Below are 20435 nucleotides of genomic sequence, written 5' to 3'. Positions count from 1 at the left end.
GTGTTCAGATATAGACCCTCTCATCTATGGATTTTGATCTTTGATAAGGCAGTCAAGCCAACTCACCTGGGACAGAATAGTCTCTTCAATAAATGGTGCTAGAGAATTGGATAGCCATATGCAAAAGAATGAAAGAAGACCCATATCTCACACCCTATACAAAAGTTAACTCAAAATGGATCAAAGATCTAAACATCAGGTATAAGACCATAAAACAGTTAGAGGAAAATGTAGGGAAATATCTTATAAATCTTATAATTTGAGGCGGTTTTATAGACTTTACACCTAAAGCAAGAGCACTGAAGAAAGAAAGAAAGAAATGGGAACTCCTCAAAATTAAACACTTTTGTGCATCAAAGAACTTCATCAAGAAAGTAAAAAGACAGTCTACACAATGGGAGACAATATTTGGAAAAAACATATCAGATAAAGGTCTAGTACCAGAATTTATAGAGATTGTTCAACTCAACAACAAAAAGACAGCGAATCCAATTACAAAATGGGAAAAAGGCTTGAACAGACACTTCTCACAAGAGGAAATACAAATGGCCAAAAGGCACATGAAGAGATGCTCAACGTCCCTGGCCATTAGAGAAATGCAAATCAAAAGCACAATGTGATATCATCTCACACCCACCAACATGGCCATTATCAACAAAACAGAAAATTACAAGTCCTGGAGAGGATGTGGAGAAAGAGGCACACTTATCCACTGTTGGTGGGAATGTCAAATGGTGCAACCACTGTGGAAGGCAGTTTGGTGGTTCCTCAAAAAGCTGAATATAGAATTGTCATATGACCCAGCAATACCATTGCTAGGTATCTACTCTGAGGACATAAGGGCAAAGACACAAACGGACATTTGCACACCAATGTTTATAGCAGCATTATTTACAATTGCAAGGAGATGGAAACAGCCAAAATGTCCATCAACAGACGTGTGGCTAAACAAACTGTGGTATATACATATGATGGAATATTATGCAGCTTTAAGACAGAATAGACTTATGAAGTATGTAACAACATGGATGGACCTTGAGAACATTATGCTGAGTGAGACTAGCCAAAAACTAAAGGACAAATACTGTATGGTTTCATTGATATGAACTGACATTAGTGAATAAACTTGGAATATTTTGTTGGTAACAGAGACCATCAGGAGATAGAAACAGGGTAAGATAATGGGTAATTGGAGCTGAAGGGATACAGACTGTGGAACAGAACTGGATACAAAAACTCAGAAATGGACAGCACAATACTACCTAACTGTAATATAATTATGTTAAAACACTGAATGAAGCTGCATGTGAGAATGATAGAGGGAGGAGGGTTGGAGACATATTGAAATAAGAAAGATAGATGTTAAAGATTGAGGTGGTATAATCTAGGAATGCCTGGAGTGTATAATAACAGTGAAAGGTACAAGGTACAATTTTAAAAATGTTTTTGCATGAGGAAGAACAAAGGAATGTTTATTGTAGGGTACTGAAAATAGATGGTAATTGTGCTGGTTTGAAGGGAAGTATGCCCCCTAAGAAAAGCCATGTTTAATATGGATCCCATTTCTTAAGGGTAGAATAGTCTCTATTCAATGCTGTGTATTTGGGACTGTGATGGGATCATCTCCCTGGTTGATGAGATTTAGTTAAGAACGGTTGTTAAACTGGATTAGGGGATGATATGTCTCCACCCATCTGAGTGGGTCTTGATTAGTTTCTGAAGTCCTATAAAAGAGGAAACATTTTGGAGAATAAGAGACTCAGAGAGATTGAGAGAGACTCAGAGAGAGCAGAGAATGCTGCAGCACCACGAAGCAGAGAGTCCACCAGCCAGCGACCTTTGGAGATGAAGAAGGGAAATGCCTCCCGGGGAGCTTCATGAAACCAGAAGCCAGGAGAGTAAGCTAGCAGATGACGCTGTGTCTGCCATGTGCCCTTCCAGCTGAGAGAGGAGCCCTGACTGCGTTCGCCATGTGCCTTTCCAGATGAGAGAGAAACCCTGAACTTCATCGGCCTTCTTGAACCAAGGTATCTTTCCCCGGATGCCTTTGATTGGACATTTCTATAGACTTGTTTTAATTGGGACATTTTCTCGGCCTTAGATCTGTAAACTAGCAACTCATTAAATTTCCCTTTTTTAAAAGCCATTCCGCTTCTGGTATATTGCATTCCAGCAGCTAGCAAACTAGAACAGTAATTAATATTTTAAAATGTCACCTTCTGTGTGAGACTAAAGCAAAAAAAATTTATCTGTTACAAAATTAATATTTTGACTAGTGCATTTCCTAATATAACTTATGTAGATAGTTTGATTGAACGCCATAAGCACTTGGAATCTCAGGTAGGACATGAGATTTTGTTGGTTTGTCCACAGTGGTGCCCCAATGAATCCCAGAGTGATTCGATCAGTGAGTGGAAAAGTATCTGCAAAGCCCCCTTCAGGGAGTGGTGAGAATGGGGAGAAATTCAACTTTCCCAAGTTGAATTCTTGATATTCTCACAAACAGTGTGGACAACCAAAGCTATAGGCAGAGCCCTCAGTCTTGGGGTTTGTTCATATGAAACTTAACCCCGCAAAGGATAGGTCAAGTCTACTTAAAATTTAGCCCTAAGAGTCACCCCCAAGAGAGCCTCTTTTTTTTTTTTTTTCATTTTGGTACTTAATAATCTTTAAATACAAATATTTGAAACACTGAACATTAAACAGAAACATAAATGGCAAAGGAAACTAAAACAGTAAATAAAAGAAACCACCATCACCCCCAAAAACAGATATAATCTCATCTGGTTACATATTTTTAAAGACTATATCCAGGAAATAAGATGACCCTACTTTTCAAAAATGTAACACGAAGTTGTATTTCTCCAGACCCACTTAAAAGTAAAATTATACCATACTAACTTCCATGTCCTTCTTGATGCTTATTCTACCTTCTCTTGGTTTCTAAGGAATATGTGCCACAGTTTAAGCCAAATGAAATCACTTCAAACATTTGCAACAACAACAAAAAAATTAGACAAAAATTACTTAATGAATCTTCTTTGGTAAATAAAGTCTATATTTTAAATTTACCTTTTCATTGTCAAGAGAGCCTCTTTTGTTACTCAGATGTGGCCCCTCTCTCCAGCCAACACAACGAGCAGTCTCACCACCCTACCCCTCTCTACGTGGCACATGACTCCCAGGGGTGTGGACCTTCCTGGCACCGTGGGACAGAGATCTTGGAATGAGTGGAGACTCAACATCAAGGGATTGAGAAAAACCCTAGAGTGAGCTGAGACTCAGCATCAAGGGATTGAGAAAACCATCTCGACCAAAAGGGGGAAGAGTGAAATGAGACTAAGTGTCAATGGCTGAGAGATTCCAAACAGTCGAGAGGTTATCCTGGAGGTTATTCTTATGCATCAAGTAGATATCATCTTGTTATTCAAGATGTAATGGACAGGCTGGAGGGAACTACCTGAAAATGTAGAGCTGTGTTCCAGTAGCCATGTTTCTTGATGATGATTGTATAATGATAAAGCTTTCACAATGTGACTGTGTGATTGTGAAAACCTTGTGTCTGATGCTCCTTTTATCTACCTTGTCAACAGATTAGTAGGATATATGCACTAAAAATAAATAATAGGGGGAACAAATGTTAAAATAAATTTAGTTTGAAATGCTAGTGATCAATGAAAGCGAGGGGTAAGGGGTATGGTATGTAAAAAATTTTTTTCTGTTTTTGTTTTATTTTTCTGTTGTCTTTTTATGTCTTTCTCAATTGATGCAAATGTGTGGGAAATGATCATGATGATGAATATGCAACTATGTGATGATATTGTGAATTGCTGAGTGTATGTGTTGGGAATGTTTGTGCTTCTTGCAATTTTTTTTAATTAATAATAAATTTAAAAAATATATATATATATATAAAGTTCAGGCACTGTTAATGAAGAAGACCAGACCTTGGACATACTAGAAAAAGATCACCTATTAAAGGTGATCTTCAGGATGCTCAAGGGGATAAAGGAAAACATGGAGAAAGAACAGAAGGATATCAGGAGTATAGTAAACACAACGAGATGTTCAATAAAAATATAATATTTAAAAAAGGCTCTGAATGAGAGTACTGGATTTGAAGACCACAATGGCTGAGATGAAACATTTCTTAGGGATTCAACAGAAGCTTGGAGTTGACAGAAAATCAGTGAGCTTAAAGAAGAGACAACTGGAATGATTCAGACTGCGGAGCAGAAAGAAAAAAGAATGAAAAAAGTGACCAGTAGATGGAAATACTAGTGGGCAATGATGGGAGGGATAAGAGGTATGGTATGTATGAGGTTTTTTTCCTTTCTTTTTTGGATTTTTTTTATTAATTAAAAAAAATTAACTAACACAACATTTAGAAATCATTCCATTCTACAAGTATATGGATTTTTAATCCTCACTTTTTTTTTTATATAACATATATATAAAACAACAATAGATTTCAAAGCACAGCACAACAAGCAACTGTAGAACAGATTTCAGAGTTTGGTTATGGGTCGTGATTCCACAATTTTAGTTTTGGTTTCTTTATTCTTTTTTTTTTTTAATGAAACATGTCCACATACAAACACAAACGTTCTTACCATATGATCGTTCCATTCTTGTTATATAATCAGGAACTCACAATATCATCACATAGTTGTGTATCCATCGTCATGATCGTTTCTTAGAACATTTGCATCAATCTAGACAGAGAAATAAAAAGAAAACAGAAAAAAATTCACACATACCATACCCCTTTCATTGATCAGCAGCATTTCCATGTACTAAGTTTATTCGAACATATTGCCCCTATTATTCGTTTATTTTTATATTTTTTTATTAATTAAAAAAAGAAATTAACACAACATTTAGAAATCATTCCATTCTACATATGCAATCAGTAATTCTTAATATCATCACATAGATGTAAGATCATCATTTCTTAGTACATTTGCATCGATTTAGGAAAAGAACTAGCAAAACAACAGAAAAAGATATAGAATGATAATATAGAGAAAAAATTAAAAAATAATAATAATAAATAAAAAATACATATAAAAAAAGAAAAAGAAAAAAACAAAAGACACAAACAAACAAACAAACAAAAACTATAGCTCAGATGCAGCTTCATTCAGTGTTTTAACATAATTACATTAAAATTAGGTAGTATTGTGCTGTCCATTTTTGAGTGTTTGTATCTAGTCCTGTTGCACAGTATGTATTCCTTCAGCTCCAATTACCCATTATCTTACCCTGTTTCTAACTCCTGCTGGTCTCTGTTACCAATGACATATTCCAAGTTTATTCTCGAATGTCGGTTCACATCAGTGGGACCATACAGTATTTGTCCTTTAGTTTTTGGCTAGACTCACTCAGCATAATGTTCTCTAGGTCCATCCATGTTATTACATGCTTCATAAGTTTATCCTGTCTTAAAGCTGCATAGTATTCCATCATATGTATATACCACAGTTTGTTTAGCCACTCTTCTGTTGATGGAGATTTCGGCTGTTTCCATCTCTTTACAATTGTAAATAACGCTGCCATAAACATTGGTGTGCAAATGTCCGTTTGTGTCTTTGCCCTTAAGTCCTTTGAGTAGATACCCAGCAATGGTATTGCTGGGTCGTATGGCAATTCTATATTCAGCTTTTTGAGGAACTGCCAAACTGCCTTCCACAGTGGTTGCACCCTTTGACATTCCCACCAACAGTGGATAAGTGTGCCTCTTTCTCCACATCCTCTCCAGCACTTGTCATTTTCTGTTTTGTTGATAATGGCCATTCTGGTGGGTGTGAGATGATATCTCATTGTGGTTTTGATTTGCATTTCTCTAATGGCCAGGGACATTGAGCATCTCTTCATGTGCCTTTTGGCCATTTGTATTTCCTCTTCTGATAGGTGTCTGTTCAAGTCTTTTTCCCATTTTGTAATTGGGTTGGCTGTCTTTTTGTTGTTGAGATGAACAATCTCTTTATAAATTCTGGATACTAGACCTTTATCTGTTATATCATTTCCAAATATTGTCTCCCATTGTGTAGGCTGTCTTTCTACTTTCTTGATGAAGTTCTTTGATGCACAAAAGTGTTTAATTTTGAGGAGCTCCCATTTATTTATTTCCTTCTTCAGTGTTCTTGCTTTAGGTTTAAGGTCCATAAAACCGCCTCCAGTTGTAAGATCCATAAGATATCTCCCAACATTTTCCTCTAACTGTTTTATGGTCTTAGACCTAATGTTTAGATCTTTGATCCATTTTGAGTTAACTTTTGTATAAGGTGTGAGAGATGGGTCTTCTTTCATTCTTTTGCATATGGATATCCAGTTCTCTAGGCACCATTTATTGAAGAGACTGTTCTGTCCCACGTCCCATAGGTTTTGATATGTTGTGTTTTCATTTTCATTCACCTCAAGATATTTACTAATTTCTCTTGCAATTTCTTCCTTGGCCCACTCGTTGTTTAAGAGTGTGTTGTTGAGCCTCCACATATTTGTGAATTTTCTGGCACTCCGCCTATTATTGATTTCCAATTTCATTCCTTTATGATCCGAGTAAGTGTTGTGTATGATTTCAATCTTTTTAAATTTGTTAAGACTTGCTTTGTGACCCAGCATATGGTCTATGTTTGAGAATGATCCATGAGCAGTTGAGTAAAAAGGTGTATCCTGCTGTTGTGGGATGTAATGTCCTATAAATGTCTGTTAAGTCTAGCTCATTTATTGTAATATTCAAATTCTCTATTTCTTTATTGATCCTCTGTCTAGATGTTCTGTCCATTGATGAGAGTGGGGAATTGAAGTCTCCAACTATTATGGTAGATGTGTCTATTTCCCTTTTCAGTATTTGCAGTGTATGCCTCACATATTTTGGGGCATTCTGGTTCGGTGCATAACTATTGATGATTGCTATGTCTTCTTGTTTAATTGTTCCTTTTATTAGTAGATAGTGTTCTTCTTTGTCTCTTTTAACTGTTTTACATTTGAAGTCTAATTTGTTGGATATTAGTATAGCTACTCCTGTTCTTTTCTGGTTGTTATTTGCATGAAATATCTTTTCCCAACCTTTCACTTTCAACCTATGTTTATCTTTGTGTCTAAGATGTGTTTCCTGTAGACAGCATATAGAAGGATCCTGTTTTTTAATCCATTCTGCTAGTCTATGTCTTTTGATTGGGGAATTCAGTCCATTAACATTTAGTGTTATTACTGTTTGGATAATATTTTCCTCTACCATTTTGCCTTTTGTATTATATATATCACATCTGATTTTCCTTCTTTCTACACTCTTTTCCATACCCCTCTCTTCTGTGTTTTCGTATCTGACTCTAGTGCTCCCTTTAGTATTTCTTGCAGAGCTGGTCTCTTGGTCACAAATTCTCTCTGTGACTTTTTGTCTGAAAATGTTTTAATTTCTCCCTCATTTTTGAAGGACAATTTTTCTGGATATAGAAGTCTTGGTTGGCAGTTTTTCTCTTTTAGTAATTTAAATATATCATCCCACTGTCTTCTAGCTTCCATGTTTTCTGCTGAGAAATCTACACATAGTCTTATTGGGTTTCCCTTGTATGTGATGGATTATTCTTCTCTTGCTGCTTTCAAGATCCTCTGTTTCTCTTTGACCTCTGACATTCTAACTAGTAAGTGTCTTGGAGAATGCCCATTTGGGTCTATTCTCTTTGGGGTGCGTTGCACTTCTTGGATCTGTCATTTTAGGTCTCTCATAAGAGTTGGGAAATTTTCAGTGATAATTTCTTCCATTAGTTTTTCTCCTCCTTTTCCCTTCTCTTCTCCTTCTGGGACACCCACAACACGTATATTTGTGTGCTTCATATTATCATTCAGTTCCCTGATCCCCTGCTCAAATTTTTCCATTCTTTTCCCTATAGGTTCTGTTTCTTTTTGGAATTCAGATGTTCCATCCTCCAGTTCACTAATTCTAGCTTCTGTCTCTTTCAATATACCATTGTATGTATCCATTGTTTTTTCCATCTTTTCTACTTTGTCCTTCACTCCCATAAGTTCTGTGATTTGTTTTTTCAGACTTTCTATTTCTTCTTTTTGTTCAGCCCATATCTTCTTCATGTCCTCCCTCAATTTATTGATTTGGTTTTTGAAGAGGTTTTCCATTTCTGTTCGTATATTCAGAATTAGTTGTCTCAGCTCCTGTATCTCATTTGAACTATTGGTTTGTTCCTTTGACTGGGCCATATCTTCAATTTTCCTAACATGATCTGTTATTTTCTGCTGGCGTCTGGGCATTTAATCAGATTTCCCTGGGTGTGGGACCCAGCAGGTTGAAAGATTTTTCTGTGAAATCTCTGGGCTCTGTTTTTCTTATCCTGCCCAGTATGTGGCACTCGTGGCACTCGTCTGTCTGCGGGTCCCACCAGTAAAAGATGCTGTGGCTCCTTTAACTTTGGAAAACTCTCACTGTGGGGGAGGGTCGCCAGCCGAAGCAGCTTGGGGGAGTGCCGGTCCAAATCTCCCAGCAGGCCCAGGATGCCAAGTGTGGGGGGTGTGTTGGCCGCCGTGGCTTGGGGGAGTGCCTATCCAACGTTCCCAGCTGGACCGGGAAGCCACGTGTGTGGAACAGACCCTGGTCGCTGGTCTCCACGGCTTGGGGGACCTCCGATCCAATTCTCCCAGCCTGTCCGGGGGGCCACGCGTGGTGGGGGGCGCCGGCTGCCGCAGCTTGAGGGGACCGCCTGTTCAATTCTTCCAGCTAGCCCGGGAAGGAGGGAGGGAGGGACTCCGACCCCCAGCCGCCCCGGCCCGGGGAAGCGCGCGCCCCTCGGTGATCTCACCGCAGTGGATTCTCCCAGCCTGTCAGCCATTCCAGAATGGGGTATGTTGTCTTTTTGGTCTCTGTCGTGGCTCCGGGGGCTGTTCTGTACCGTTTCTATTTCTTTAGTAGCTGTTCTGGAGGAGGAACTAAGACCTGTGCGTCTTACTAAGCTGTCATCTTCTCCGGAAGTCTATTCATTTATTTTTAACCCCTATGTTTTACTGGTCTGTCGATAAGGTAGATAGAAGGAGCCTCAGACACAAGGTTTTCACAAATCACACAGTCGCGTTGTAAAACCTGTATCATGACACAATTATCTTCGAGAAACAAGGCTACTGGAACACAGCACTGTGGTTTTAAGTGTTTTCCCCCCTCTAGCCACACCGATATGTCCTTTTTTTCCTTTCTTAAAAAATTTATTTATTAATTAAAAAATTTAACACCAAACAAACAAAAACATTAACATGTGATCATTCCGTTCTACATATATAATCAGTAATTCACAATATCATCACATAGCTGCATATTCATCATTTCTTAGAACACTTGCATCAATTCAAAAAATAGAAATAAAAACGCAATAGAAAAAGAAATAAAATGAATGAATTTTTTTCTATTTATTTCTTTTTCTGGAGTGATTCAAATGTTCTAAGAAATGATCATGGTGATGAATATACAACTATATGATGACATTATGAGCCATTGATTATACACCAAGAATGGAATATACATATGTTAAGAATGTTCATGTTTGTATGTTGTTCTATCAATAAAAATATTATAGGGCGGGCCATGGTAGCTCAACAGGAATAGTTCTTGCCTGCCATGCCAGAGACCTGGGTTCAATTCCCAGTGCCTCCCATGCAAAAAAAAAAAAAAAGATTTAAAAAAGTGACCAGAGCCTACATGACCTGTGTGACACCATAAAACATATCGATATATGCATTATGGGAGTCCCAAAAGGAGAAGAAAGAGAGAAAGGAGCAGAAGAGATATTCAAAGAAATACTGGCAGAAAGCTTCTCTAATTTAACAAAATACTTGGATATACACGTTCAAGAAGAACAGTGAACCCTAAACAGGATAAACTCGGAAGGAACCATGCACACACTGGTGATAGTCAAACTTCCAAATGGCAAGGACAAGGAGAGTGTTCTGAAAGCCTTAAGAGAAAAGCAACATGTTACATGCAAAGGAATCCCAATAGGATGAAGGCTGATTTCCCACCAGAAACTGTGGACACAAAAAGGCAGTGTAAAGACATATTTAAAGTGCTTAAAGAGAACAATTGCCAACTAGGAATTTTATATGTGGTGAGACTTTTGGAGGTGAACACTTTTCCAGGTTTAAAAAAAGCTGAAGGAGGAAGCACAGGACAAGATGGATGAGCCTTGAGGACATAATGCTGAGTGAAAGAAGCCAGACACAAAAGGACAAATACTGTATGATTCCATGTTTATGGCCATTATAAAAGTAAAATCAGAGGCTCATAACACAGAATATACAGGACTTAGAGATACCTAGAAGCTAGAGATGGGTTGTGCTGGTTTGAAAGGATGTATGTCCCCTAGAAAAGCCATGTTTTAATCAAAATCTCATTTTGTAAAGGCAGAATAATCCCTATTCAATACTGTATGTTTGAATCTGTAATTAGATAATCTCCCTGGAGATGTGATTTAATCAAGAGTAGTTGTTGAACTGAATTAGGTGATGACATGTCTCCACCCATTTGGGTGAGTCTTGATAAGTTTCTGAAGCCCTATAACAGAGGAAACATTTCAGAGAATGAAGGAGATTCAGAGAGAACAGAGAATGCTGCAGCACTATGAAGCAGAGAGTCCATGAGCCAGCCACCTTTGGAGATGAAGAAGGAAAACACCTCCCAGGGAGCTTCATGAAACCGGAAGCCAGGAGAGAAAGCTAGCAGATGACGCCGTGTTTGCCATGTGCCCTTCCAGATGAGAGAGGAACCCTGACTGTGTTTGCCATGTGCTTTTCCAGATGAGAGGCACCCTGAACTTCATCGGCCTTCTTGAACCAAGGTATCTTTCTCTGGATGCCTTTGATTGGACATTTCAATAGACATGCTTTAATTGGGACATTTTCTCAGCCTTAGAACAGTAAACTAGCGACTTATTAAATTCACCTTTTTAAAAGCCATTCTGTTTCTGGTATATTGCATCCTGGCAGCTAACAAACTAGAACATGGGTAAACCATTAGCTAATGAGATTGAACTCCAATGTAAGGGAATAGACAGGAGCAAAGGTGGATCTCTAGTGGGTCTATAAGTAATATCATCATATTGAAGATGAACAAGATTGAACAGGGTTGTACAGACTTATGTGTCCCATTGATTAACACTAGAAATATAAATTAGTTCTTGCAAGAATTACTTCAGAAGTATGATTCACGTACAAAGAGTGTGTAAGTCCAGGGTACAGGGGGGAAACTGTCATTGCATGCTATGAGCTATGTGAGGAAACTATCATCACTACCACAGCAACAGCAGAGGTAAATGATGGGGGAGGGACAAGAGCTAAAGGGAGGTTTAGATTTCCTATTTGGCGAGGGTGTGTTTATTGGTTTTCTTTCTCTTGGAAACAATGAAATTATCTAAAATTGAGATTGTTGCTGGACTGTGGATTTTCGGCATTATACATGATGCCCAACGAATGCAGGTGGCAGAAGGATGCACTGACTGAGGAGTGGATTGGTGAACGATGATAGTGCATACATATGATTGAGTATTGTGCTGCTTCAGAAAGGAATGAAGTCGTGAGGCATGTAATGATGTGCTGAACCTGTGGGACATTCAGTGAGGCAAAACAAGCCAGAAACAAAAGAATAATTATTGCTCTCTTTTTCGTGGCGCCTCGGAGGCGGTCGGCTGCCTCGTCATGAAGTTGAACATCTCCTTCCCAGCCACTGGCTGCCAGAAGCTCATTGAAGTGGACGATGAACGCAAACTACGTACCTTTTATGAGAAGCGAATGGCAACAGAAGTTGCTGCTGATGCTCTGGGCGAAGAGTGGAAGGGTTATGTTGTCCGAATCAGTGGTGGAAACGACAAACAAGGTTTCCCCATGAAGTAGGGTGTCTTGACCCATGGTCATGTGCACCTTTTACTGAGTAAGGGGCATTCCTGTTACAGACCAAGAAGAACTGGAGAAAGAAAGCGCAAATCTGTTAGGGGTTGCATTGTGGATGCCAATCCGAGTGTTCTCAACTTGGTTATTGTAAAAAAAGGAGAGAAGGAAATTCCTGGACTGACTGATACTACTGTGCCTCATCGTCTCGGGCCCAAAAGAGCCAGCAGAATCCGCAAACTTTTCAATCTCTCTAAAGAAGATGATGTCCGCCAGTATGTTGTGAGAAAGCCCCTGAACAAAGAATGTAAGAAACCGAGAACCAAAGCACCCAAGATTCAGCGTCTTGTTACTCCACGGGTCCTGCAACATAAACGTCGGCATATTGCCCTGAAGAAACAGCACACTAAGAAAAATAAGTAAGAGGCTACAGAATATGCTAAACTTTTGGCCAAGAGGATGAAGGAGGCCAAAGAAAAACGCCAGGAACAGATTGCCAAGAGACGGAGGATGTCCTCTCTAAGAGCTTCTACCTCTAAATCTGAGTCCAGTCAAAAATAAGATTGAGAGTAGAGTTACAAATAAATAAGATCAGAGATTTAAAAAAAAAGAATAATTATTGTATGGTCTCCTTTAGAAAATGCTTATAAGAAAACAGGGTCCTAGGTTGTGAGCTTTTATAGCAGTCACATTAAGTCTGGAGTGGTAACTATTATTTCTGGATTTTGAGAGGTTGTTTTATATATGTATAACCTGGTATTTAGAGATAAGAATAAAGCTGAGCAGGTCAGGATTAAGGTAATTTAGAACACAGGGGTAGGGAAGACATTGTCTATATTTTAGAACATTGCCTACTCTTTGAGACCAAAGGAAGAAAGGTGTATTTTGTCTGTAGTCTATATTTTCTGTAGCACATAATCTAACACAATCTGTCTGGATAGACCATTTGAACAATTAAAACACGGGAACCCAAAATAAGAATGAGGGCCTTGGGCAGGCCACGGTGGCTCAGCAGGTGAGAATGCTTGCCTGCGATGCCAGAGGACCCAGGTTCGATTCCTGGTGCCTGCCCATGCAAAAAAAAAAAAAAGAATGAGGGCCTTTAATCCTGTATAGATTAATGTAATGACTGGATACATCCTAGAATATGTTAAGCAGATAATCAGAGTCCCTTAAGGGATAGGAGAAAAGATATTGAACTATTAAACTTTACCACTGGGGAATCCCCTGATACTGTATCAAAATTTAGGGACACCCAAATCAGTAGGCCATGCCTTCAATCATGAGGCTTACTCTTGGGAAGCTTATGTAGGTAGTGCAGAAGCTTAGACTACCTATAGGCATGCCTAAGAGTTACTTCTGGGGGACCTCTGTTGTTGTTCAGATGTGACCTCAGTCTCTCTAAGCCCAACTCTGTAAGTGAAATCATTGTACTCCTGGCTTCATGGGGTCTCAGGGTGAAAGTCCCCCTGGCAGTATGGGAGATGGCTCTGGCCTTGGCATTGTGAAATCACCAATTCCATCCTGACCAAAAGGGGAAAAGAAGTGTAACTAATAAAGTGTCAGTGGCTGAGAGAGTTCAAATACAGTTCAGAGCCTACTCTGGAGGTCACTCTTATGCATGCTTCAGTTAGACATTGCTACCTATCATAACTTGTCAAACCCCAACTAAAGCCATTCCAGCCAATTGTAAAGAACACCTAGGATAATATATAAAATTCTACAAAGGTTCCAGAAAACTACAACCTCCAGATGGGTCCCTGGTCCAGATAAGTCCTGAAACCTAGAGGGCCCAGCCTCTCCAGAACATCAACTAGTTCTATCTCCCTACCCCATATTATTGGCAGCCCCTTCCAACATGAAAAAATTAGAATGGCCATAGCCCAAACACCCCTAAACAGAGGGACGGAAAGATCAAAGGTGATGGTGGAGTTATACAGAGAGGGTAGGGTTTAACAAAAGCCTAAAATTTTGGAATTGTAACCCATGCCAAACTCTGAAATCTGTTCTACAGCTGATTGTTGTGCTGTACTTTGAAATTTATTGCTTTTTTGTATATATGTTATTTTTCACAAAAAAGAAAAAAAAAGTTGATTGTGATGATAAAAAAATATATATTTATTCCTCCTAGCCTCTATGTTCAGGAGGAGCTAGAAGGAAAAATCTGAGATGATGGTATGGTAGCCCATGACAGATTTCTGGGATCTGACATGTAGCTACTTGTTTTTTTTTGTTTTTTGCATATTCATCATCATGATCATTTCTCAGAACATTTGCATCAATTCAGAAAAAGAAATAAAAAGACAACAGAAAAATAAAACAAAAACAGAAAAAAATTTTTTACATACCATACCCCTTACCCCTCCCTTTCATTGATCACTAGCACTTCACACTAAATTTATTTTAACATTTGTTCCCCCTATTATTTATTTTTATTCCATATGTTCTACTCATCTGTTGACAAGGTAGATAAAAGGAGCATCAGACACAAGGTTTTCACAATCACGCAGTCACATTGTGAAAGCTATATCATTATTCAATCATCATCAAGAAACATGGCTACTGGAACACAACTCTACGTTTTCAGGCAATTCCCTCCAGCCTCTCCATTACATCGTGGTTAACAAGGTTAACCTTATTAATCTCTTTAATGCGTAAGAATAACCTCCAGGATAACCTCTCAACTCTGTTTGGAATCAACTACTTGTTGAAGAGTGCTTTGAAAACTATTGTTTTTTCTTTCTTTGCTTTGTTTACGTGTTGTATTATACAATAAAAAACTTAAAAAAAAGATGAAGGAGTATGTCACCACTAGACCTGCTCTACAAGCACTGCTAAAGGTAGTTCTTCAACTGAAAGGAAAGGAAAGTAGTGGGTAGATCAAAAAATGGGCATAAAGAAATAAATATTTGGTATAGGTAATCATATGGTTAATTATAAATATTGGTACTTGTGCTGGTTTGAAAGTATTAAGTACACCAGAAAAACCATGTTTTAATCCTGATTGAATCTTGTGGGGACAGCCATTTCTTTTAATCCTTATTCAGTACTGTAGGTTGGAAATTTTTTATTAAATTATCTCCACAGAGAATGTGGCTTGCCCAATTGTGGGTGTGACCTTTTGATTAGAGGGAGAAGTGACTCCACCCATTCCAGGTGGGTCTTGATTAGTTTACTAGAATCCTTAAAAGAAGAAACAGGGTGGGCCACGATGGCCCAGCAGGCAGAGTTCTTGCCTGCCATGCCTCGAAACCCAGGTTCGATTCCTGGTGCCTGCCCATGCAAATTAAAAAATAAAAACGGGGAAACATTTTGGAGAAACTTCAGAAATGACAGAGCCAAATGAAACTTCAGAGCAGAGCTAAAACAGATGTTGACACTTGGAGAATGGAAGCAGGGATTTTTAGAAATACTTGGAGCCCAGCAGAATTTCCATGAGGTCTTAAGCAAGCCAGGACTGGAAAGAGCCAGGGGAAGCCAAGAGATGAAAGCCAGCCCTGTAGAAGCAAAGTGAGGAACCCTCACTGGAACAGAGGCTGAAAGTAGCAGAACCCAGAGCAAGGGACCAGCAGATGCCAGCCACGTGACTATCTAGCTGACAGAGGTACTCCTGACCCATTGGCCTTTTTTGAATTAAGGTATCTTTCCTTGGATGCATTAGTTTGGACATTTATAGGCTTAGAACTGTAACTTCTAACTTATTAAATTTTCTTTATAAAAGCCATCCCAATTCTGGTATTTTGCATTCTGGCAGTTTAAACTAATACTATTGAAATATACTTTTTGGTGTGTAACTCGAATTTTTACTTCTTGCAGGTTCTGAAATGCAAATATATAAAGTGTAATGAAAACCTATGGTTTTGGACATACAATGTCTAAAAATATAGTTGTGACAAGTATAGCAAAAAGGTGAGGGGAGATGGATGTGGAAACGGTGTTGCATGATACTAGAGTTAATTTTGTATCATATCAAATATGATTGTTAAAAATTTAGGATGTTAATTTAATCCGATGGTAACCATAAATATCTGAAAACTTTATACAGAAGTAAATGAGAATGAACTCAAAATGATGCAATGCAAAAAGTCAATTAGAAAGGAGGTATTAGTGGAAGAACTGCGGGACAAAGAAGGTACAAGACTTACAAACATGAAATAGCAAAGTGGCAGAAGAAAGTCCTGCATTATTAGTAGTTACTTTAAATGTAAATGGATTAAACTTTCCAGTCAAAATGTAGAGATTGGCAGAATGGATAACAGAGCATGTCCCAACTATATGCTGTTTACAAGCATATACAAAGATTTAAGTAGTTACAGTAACCAGAAGAGAGCTGGATAGCTATACTAATAACAGATAAAACAGATTTTAAACAAAAAAAGTGTTAAGAGGATCGAGGAAAGTCATGATATAATGATAGAAGGGTCAATTCTATAAGAAGACATAACAATTATAAATATACATGCACCTAGTGGCAGACCCCCAAAATATATCAAACACCTATTGATTGATTGAAGGGAGAAATGGATGGTTTTACATTAATAGTAGGAGACTTCAAAACACCACATTCAGTAAGGCAAGGAGGGTGCATAGTTGGTTCGGTGGTGGAATGCTTGCCTGTCATGGGGGAAACCCAGATTCAATTCCCAGCCTATGCACACAAATAAATAGATAAATAAAATAATGAGACTTGAACAATACTTTAAACCAACCAGAACTAACATATTTAGAACACATCAGCCTCAAATGGCAGAATATGCATTTTTCTCTAGTGCACATGGTTCATTCTCCAGGATCAACCATATGTTAGGTCACAAGTATTGATCATACAGTGTATGTTTTCTGACCACAATGGAACAAAGGTAGAAATCAATAATGGGGAGAAATGCAAAAAGTGCAAAAATGTGAAAATTAAACAACAAGCTCTCAAAGTAGAAATCACAAGGGAATTAGGGGTTATCTTGAAGCAAAAGAAAGTGAACACAACATTCCCTAGGTGATGGAAAGGTTTTGGCAATGGATGGTGTTAATAGCACAACACTGTGAATGTAATTAACACCCTTAAATTATATATCTAAACGTGGTTAAAAGAAGAAATTTTAGGTTGTATATATTCTACTAGCATTAAAAAGGAAAAACGATAGTACTGTATGACACAAACAATGAACCCTAAAGTATTCTATGGAATATAGTTAATAGTATAAAATTGTTCCATCTATTGTAACAAAGCTATCACACTAATCAAAGTGTTGATAATAAGGAAAAGTGTGTGTGAGTGTGCAAGGGGGGTGGGAACTCTATTTTCTGCAGTATTTTTCTGTAAACCTACACCTTCTCTAATAAAAAAATTAAATCAACTATTAATAGCTGTTCTTAGGTTGAGAACAAAACATGTTCTATACCAAAACATGTGGTAGGCTGCACTTGGCCCACAACATGTAGTTTGCCGATCCCAGTCTTAAATCCTCATTCTGCCATCCGGGCACACAGGCTTTGCTGTTCCAGCACACTTCCAGATGTGAGCTCCCCTGAGGCAGGTGCGTCTCTTTTCTAAGGCCCATTCTTCCTTCCTGCCCCTGCAGTTTGGCTCTCCTGAGTCTCCCAGCAATGAAAAGGGATATACCATGCAGGAGAACCGGGCTTGATTCCCAGCCCATGCATTACCCCCCCAAAAAATTTTTTTTCAACAAATGGTGCTGCAATAAAGGGATTCTCACATAGAAAAAGAATGAAATGTGCCCCAGACCATACAGCATACAAAAAAAAAAAAAAAAAAAAAAGAAAGAAAGAAAGAAAAAAAGGAGTACTAATTATGCTACAACAGGGCTGAACTTTCAAAAAGATTATGCTAAGGTTCTTGTGTTGCTGCCACCACCACCTCCTGCCAGCTCGCTGCTGTGGGGATTGTGGGATCCTATGCATCCTACTCTCCGAGAGAGAAAGAGGTGCCGCTCATTTTCCCTCTCCCTCTCCCTCTCCCTAAGAGTCATCTGCTGGTTCTCAGCTTGAAGAATACAGCCTTTATCAATCCTTTTTCTTGGCGTTACCATTTTTTGAAGCAAAGTTAACCTAGCTTTTTAATGTGAGTTTTCTTTTTTGCCGTCTTAAAATTATTTAAAAAAAATCTCTAAACTAGTCAAGAGATAGTCCTACAATGCCCAAGTCATTCCAGCGGTCATCTCTCAGCACAGACTCGCAGGGTCTTGGGCACGACCTGTCTGCAGCAGGATCAGGCCTTCTTGCTGCTGCTACCCAGACTTTAAGTAGGCCAGCATCTCTTAGAAGGATGAACCAGGGTACCACATACCTTGCTAGTTTAATGAGTCTTGGAATGAATTCTTCACTGAGTCAACAAGGAGCTCATAGGCACTGTCTTCTGCTAATACATCTTCCCATAATCTGTGGTCTGTATTTAACACTGGAAGTAGAGGTCCACTCCCTTTGTCTTCTCAACACCATGGAGACGCAGACCAGGCCAGTAACATTTTGGTCAGCTTGGGTCTGTCTGCCGGAGACTTAGATGTACTGAGTCATTATCCAGAGGACAAGATTACTCCTGAGAATTTCCCCCAAATCCTTCTGATAGCTTAAAAGGAGGAGAACTAAAGAAGATCTTACATGGAGTTGTGGTCGACATGGCCACCTGGGAGCTGCCATGCGGAGTACCTCGGGATGACTGGGGGGAGAAGCGCATTGGAAGAGGCGGTCTTGATGGTGGGGGTCCTGGTCTCAAGCCAGTGCTTGACTATGACCACGGAGCTCGTTCTCTAGAATCTCGTCATTATGACCAAATGGATTATGAAGATGACAAGATTAAGAGATGGAGAAAGGTGTAGCGATGATTCTCTTTTTTGGTGAGACCTGGCATAAGTATTATAAATTTGATATTGAGTATGAAAGAATCGGACATGGTCCTGGTCCCTTACAAGAGAGATCTCTCTTTGAGAAAAAGAGAAGTGTCCTGGTTTGAAACAATGTATGTGCCCTAGAAAAACCTTGTTTTAATCCTAATCCCATTTTGTAAAGGCAGCCATTTCTTCTAATCCCTATTCAGTATTCTATGTTTGAAACTGTAATTAGATCATCTTCCTGGAGATGTGACTTAAAATTTTTTTTTATTAATTTAAAAGTTTAAAAAAAATATGACAACAAAGAAACATGAACATTCTTAACATATGATCATTCCGTTCTACATATATAATCAGTAATTCACAATATCATCACATAGTTGCATATTCATCATGATCATTTCTTAGAACATTTGCATCAATTCAGAAAAATAAAAAGACAGCAGAAAAAATTCATACATACCATACCCCTTACTCCTCCCTTTCTTTTTTTAAATTTATTTATGATACATAACCACATACAAACAAAAAACTTTTTATCATATGATCATTCTGTTCTTGTTATATAATAACTCACACTATCATCACATAGTTGTAAATTCATCACCATGATCATTTCCTAGAACATTCTGCATCAATTCAGAAAAAGCAATAAAAAGACAGAAAAAATTCAAACATTCCATACCCCTTATCCCTCCCCTTCACCGATCACCAGCATTTCAATCTACTAAATTTATTTTAACATTTGTTCCCCCTATTATTCATTTATTTTTAATCCATATGTTTTACTTGTCCATCAATAAGGTAGACAAAAAGGAGCATCAGACGCAAGGCTCTCAAAACCACACAGTCACACTGCGACAGCCATATCATCATACAGTTATCTTCAAGAAACATGGCCACGAGAGCACAGCTCCACATTTTCAAGCAATTCCCTCCAGCCTCTCCATTACAACTTGACTAAGAAAGTGATATCTATTTAATGCATAAGAATAACCTCTCGACTCTGTTTGGAATCTCTCAGCCATTGACACTTTGTCTCATTTCACTCTTCCCCGTTTTGGTCGAGAAGGTTTTCTCAATCCTTTGATGCTGGGTCTCAGCTCATTCTAGAGTTTTTCTCAATCCCTTCATGCTGAATCTCAGCTCATTCTGGGATTTCTGTCCCACACTGCCAGGAAGATCCACATCCCTGGTAGTCATATCCCATGTAGACAGGGGGAGGGTGGTGAGTCTGCTTGCTGTGTTGGCTGGAGAGAGAGTCCACATCTGAGCAACAAAAGAGGTTCTCTTGGGGGTGACTCTTAGGCCTAATTTTAAGTAGGCTTGCCCTATCCCCTGTGGGGTTAAGTTTCATATGAACAAACCCCAAGACTGGGGGCTCTGCCTATAGCTTTGGTTGTCCACACCGCTTGTGAGAATATCAAGAATTCAATTTGGGGAAGTTGAGTTTCCCCCCGTTCTCACCATTCCCCAAAGGGGACTTTGCAAATACTTTTCCACTCACTGATCAAATCACTCTGGGATTCATCAGGGCATCAACTGGACAAACCAACAAAATCTCATGTCCTATACAAAGTTCCATGTACTTAAGGTGTTCAATCAACTATCTACATAAGTTATATTAGGAGATGCACTAGTGAAAGTATAGATTTGCACCAAATAAACATTTTTTGCTTTAGTCTCACACATTAGTTGAAATTTTAAAAT

General features: G+C 38.6%; 2 pseudogenes; both read left to right on the top strand.

Annotated features, from left to right (window-relative positions):
• Positions 1-11652: 11652 nt before the first annotated feature.
• On the top strand, positions 11653-12441 carry LOC143658506 (small ribosomal subunit protein eS6 pseudogene; annotated as a pseudogene).
• Positions 12442-18031: 5590 nt separating this feature from the next.
• Positions 18032-18847, top strand: LOC143660008 (matrin-3 pseudogene; annotated as a pseudogene).
• Positions 18848-20435: the final 1588 nt, after the last annotated feature.

The sequence above is a fragment of the Tamandua tetradactyla genome, chromosome 16 (assembly GCF_023851605.1).
Source record: "Tamandua tetradactyla isolate mTamTet1 chromosome 16, mTamTet1.pri, whole genome shotgun sequence".
In the NCBI taxonomy this organism is placed as follows: Eukaryota; Metazoa; Chordata; class Mammalia; order Pilosa; family Myrmecophagidae; genus Tamandua; species Tamandua tetradactyla.
This window is presented reverse-complemented; position numbering and strand designations above follow the sequence as displayed.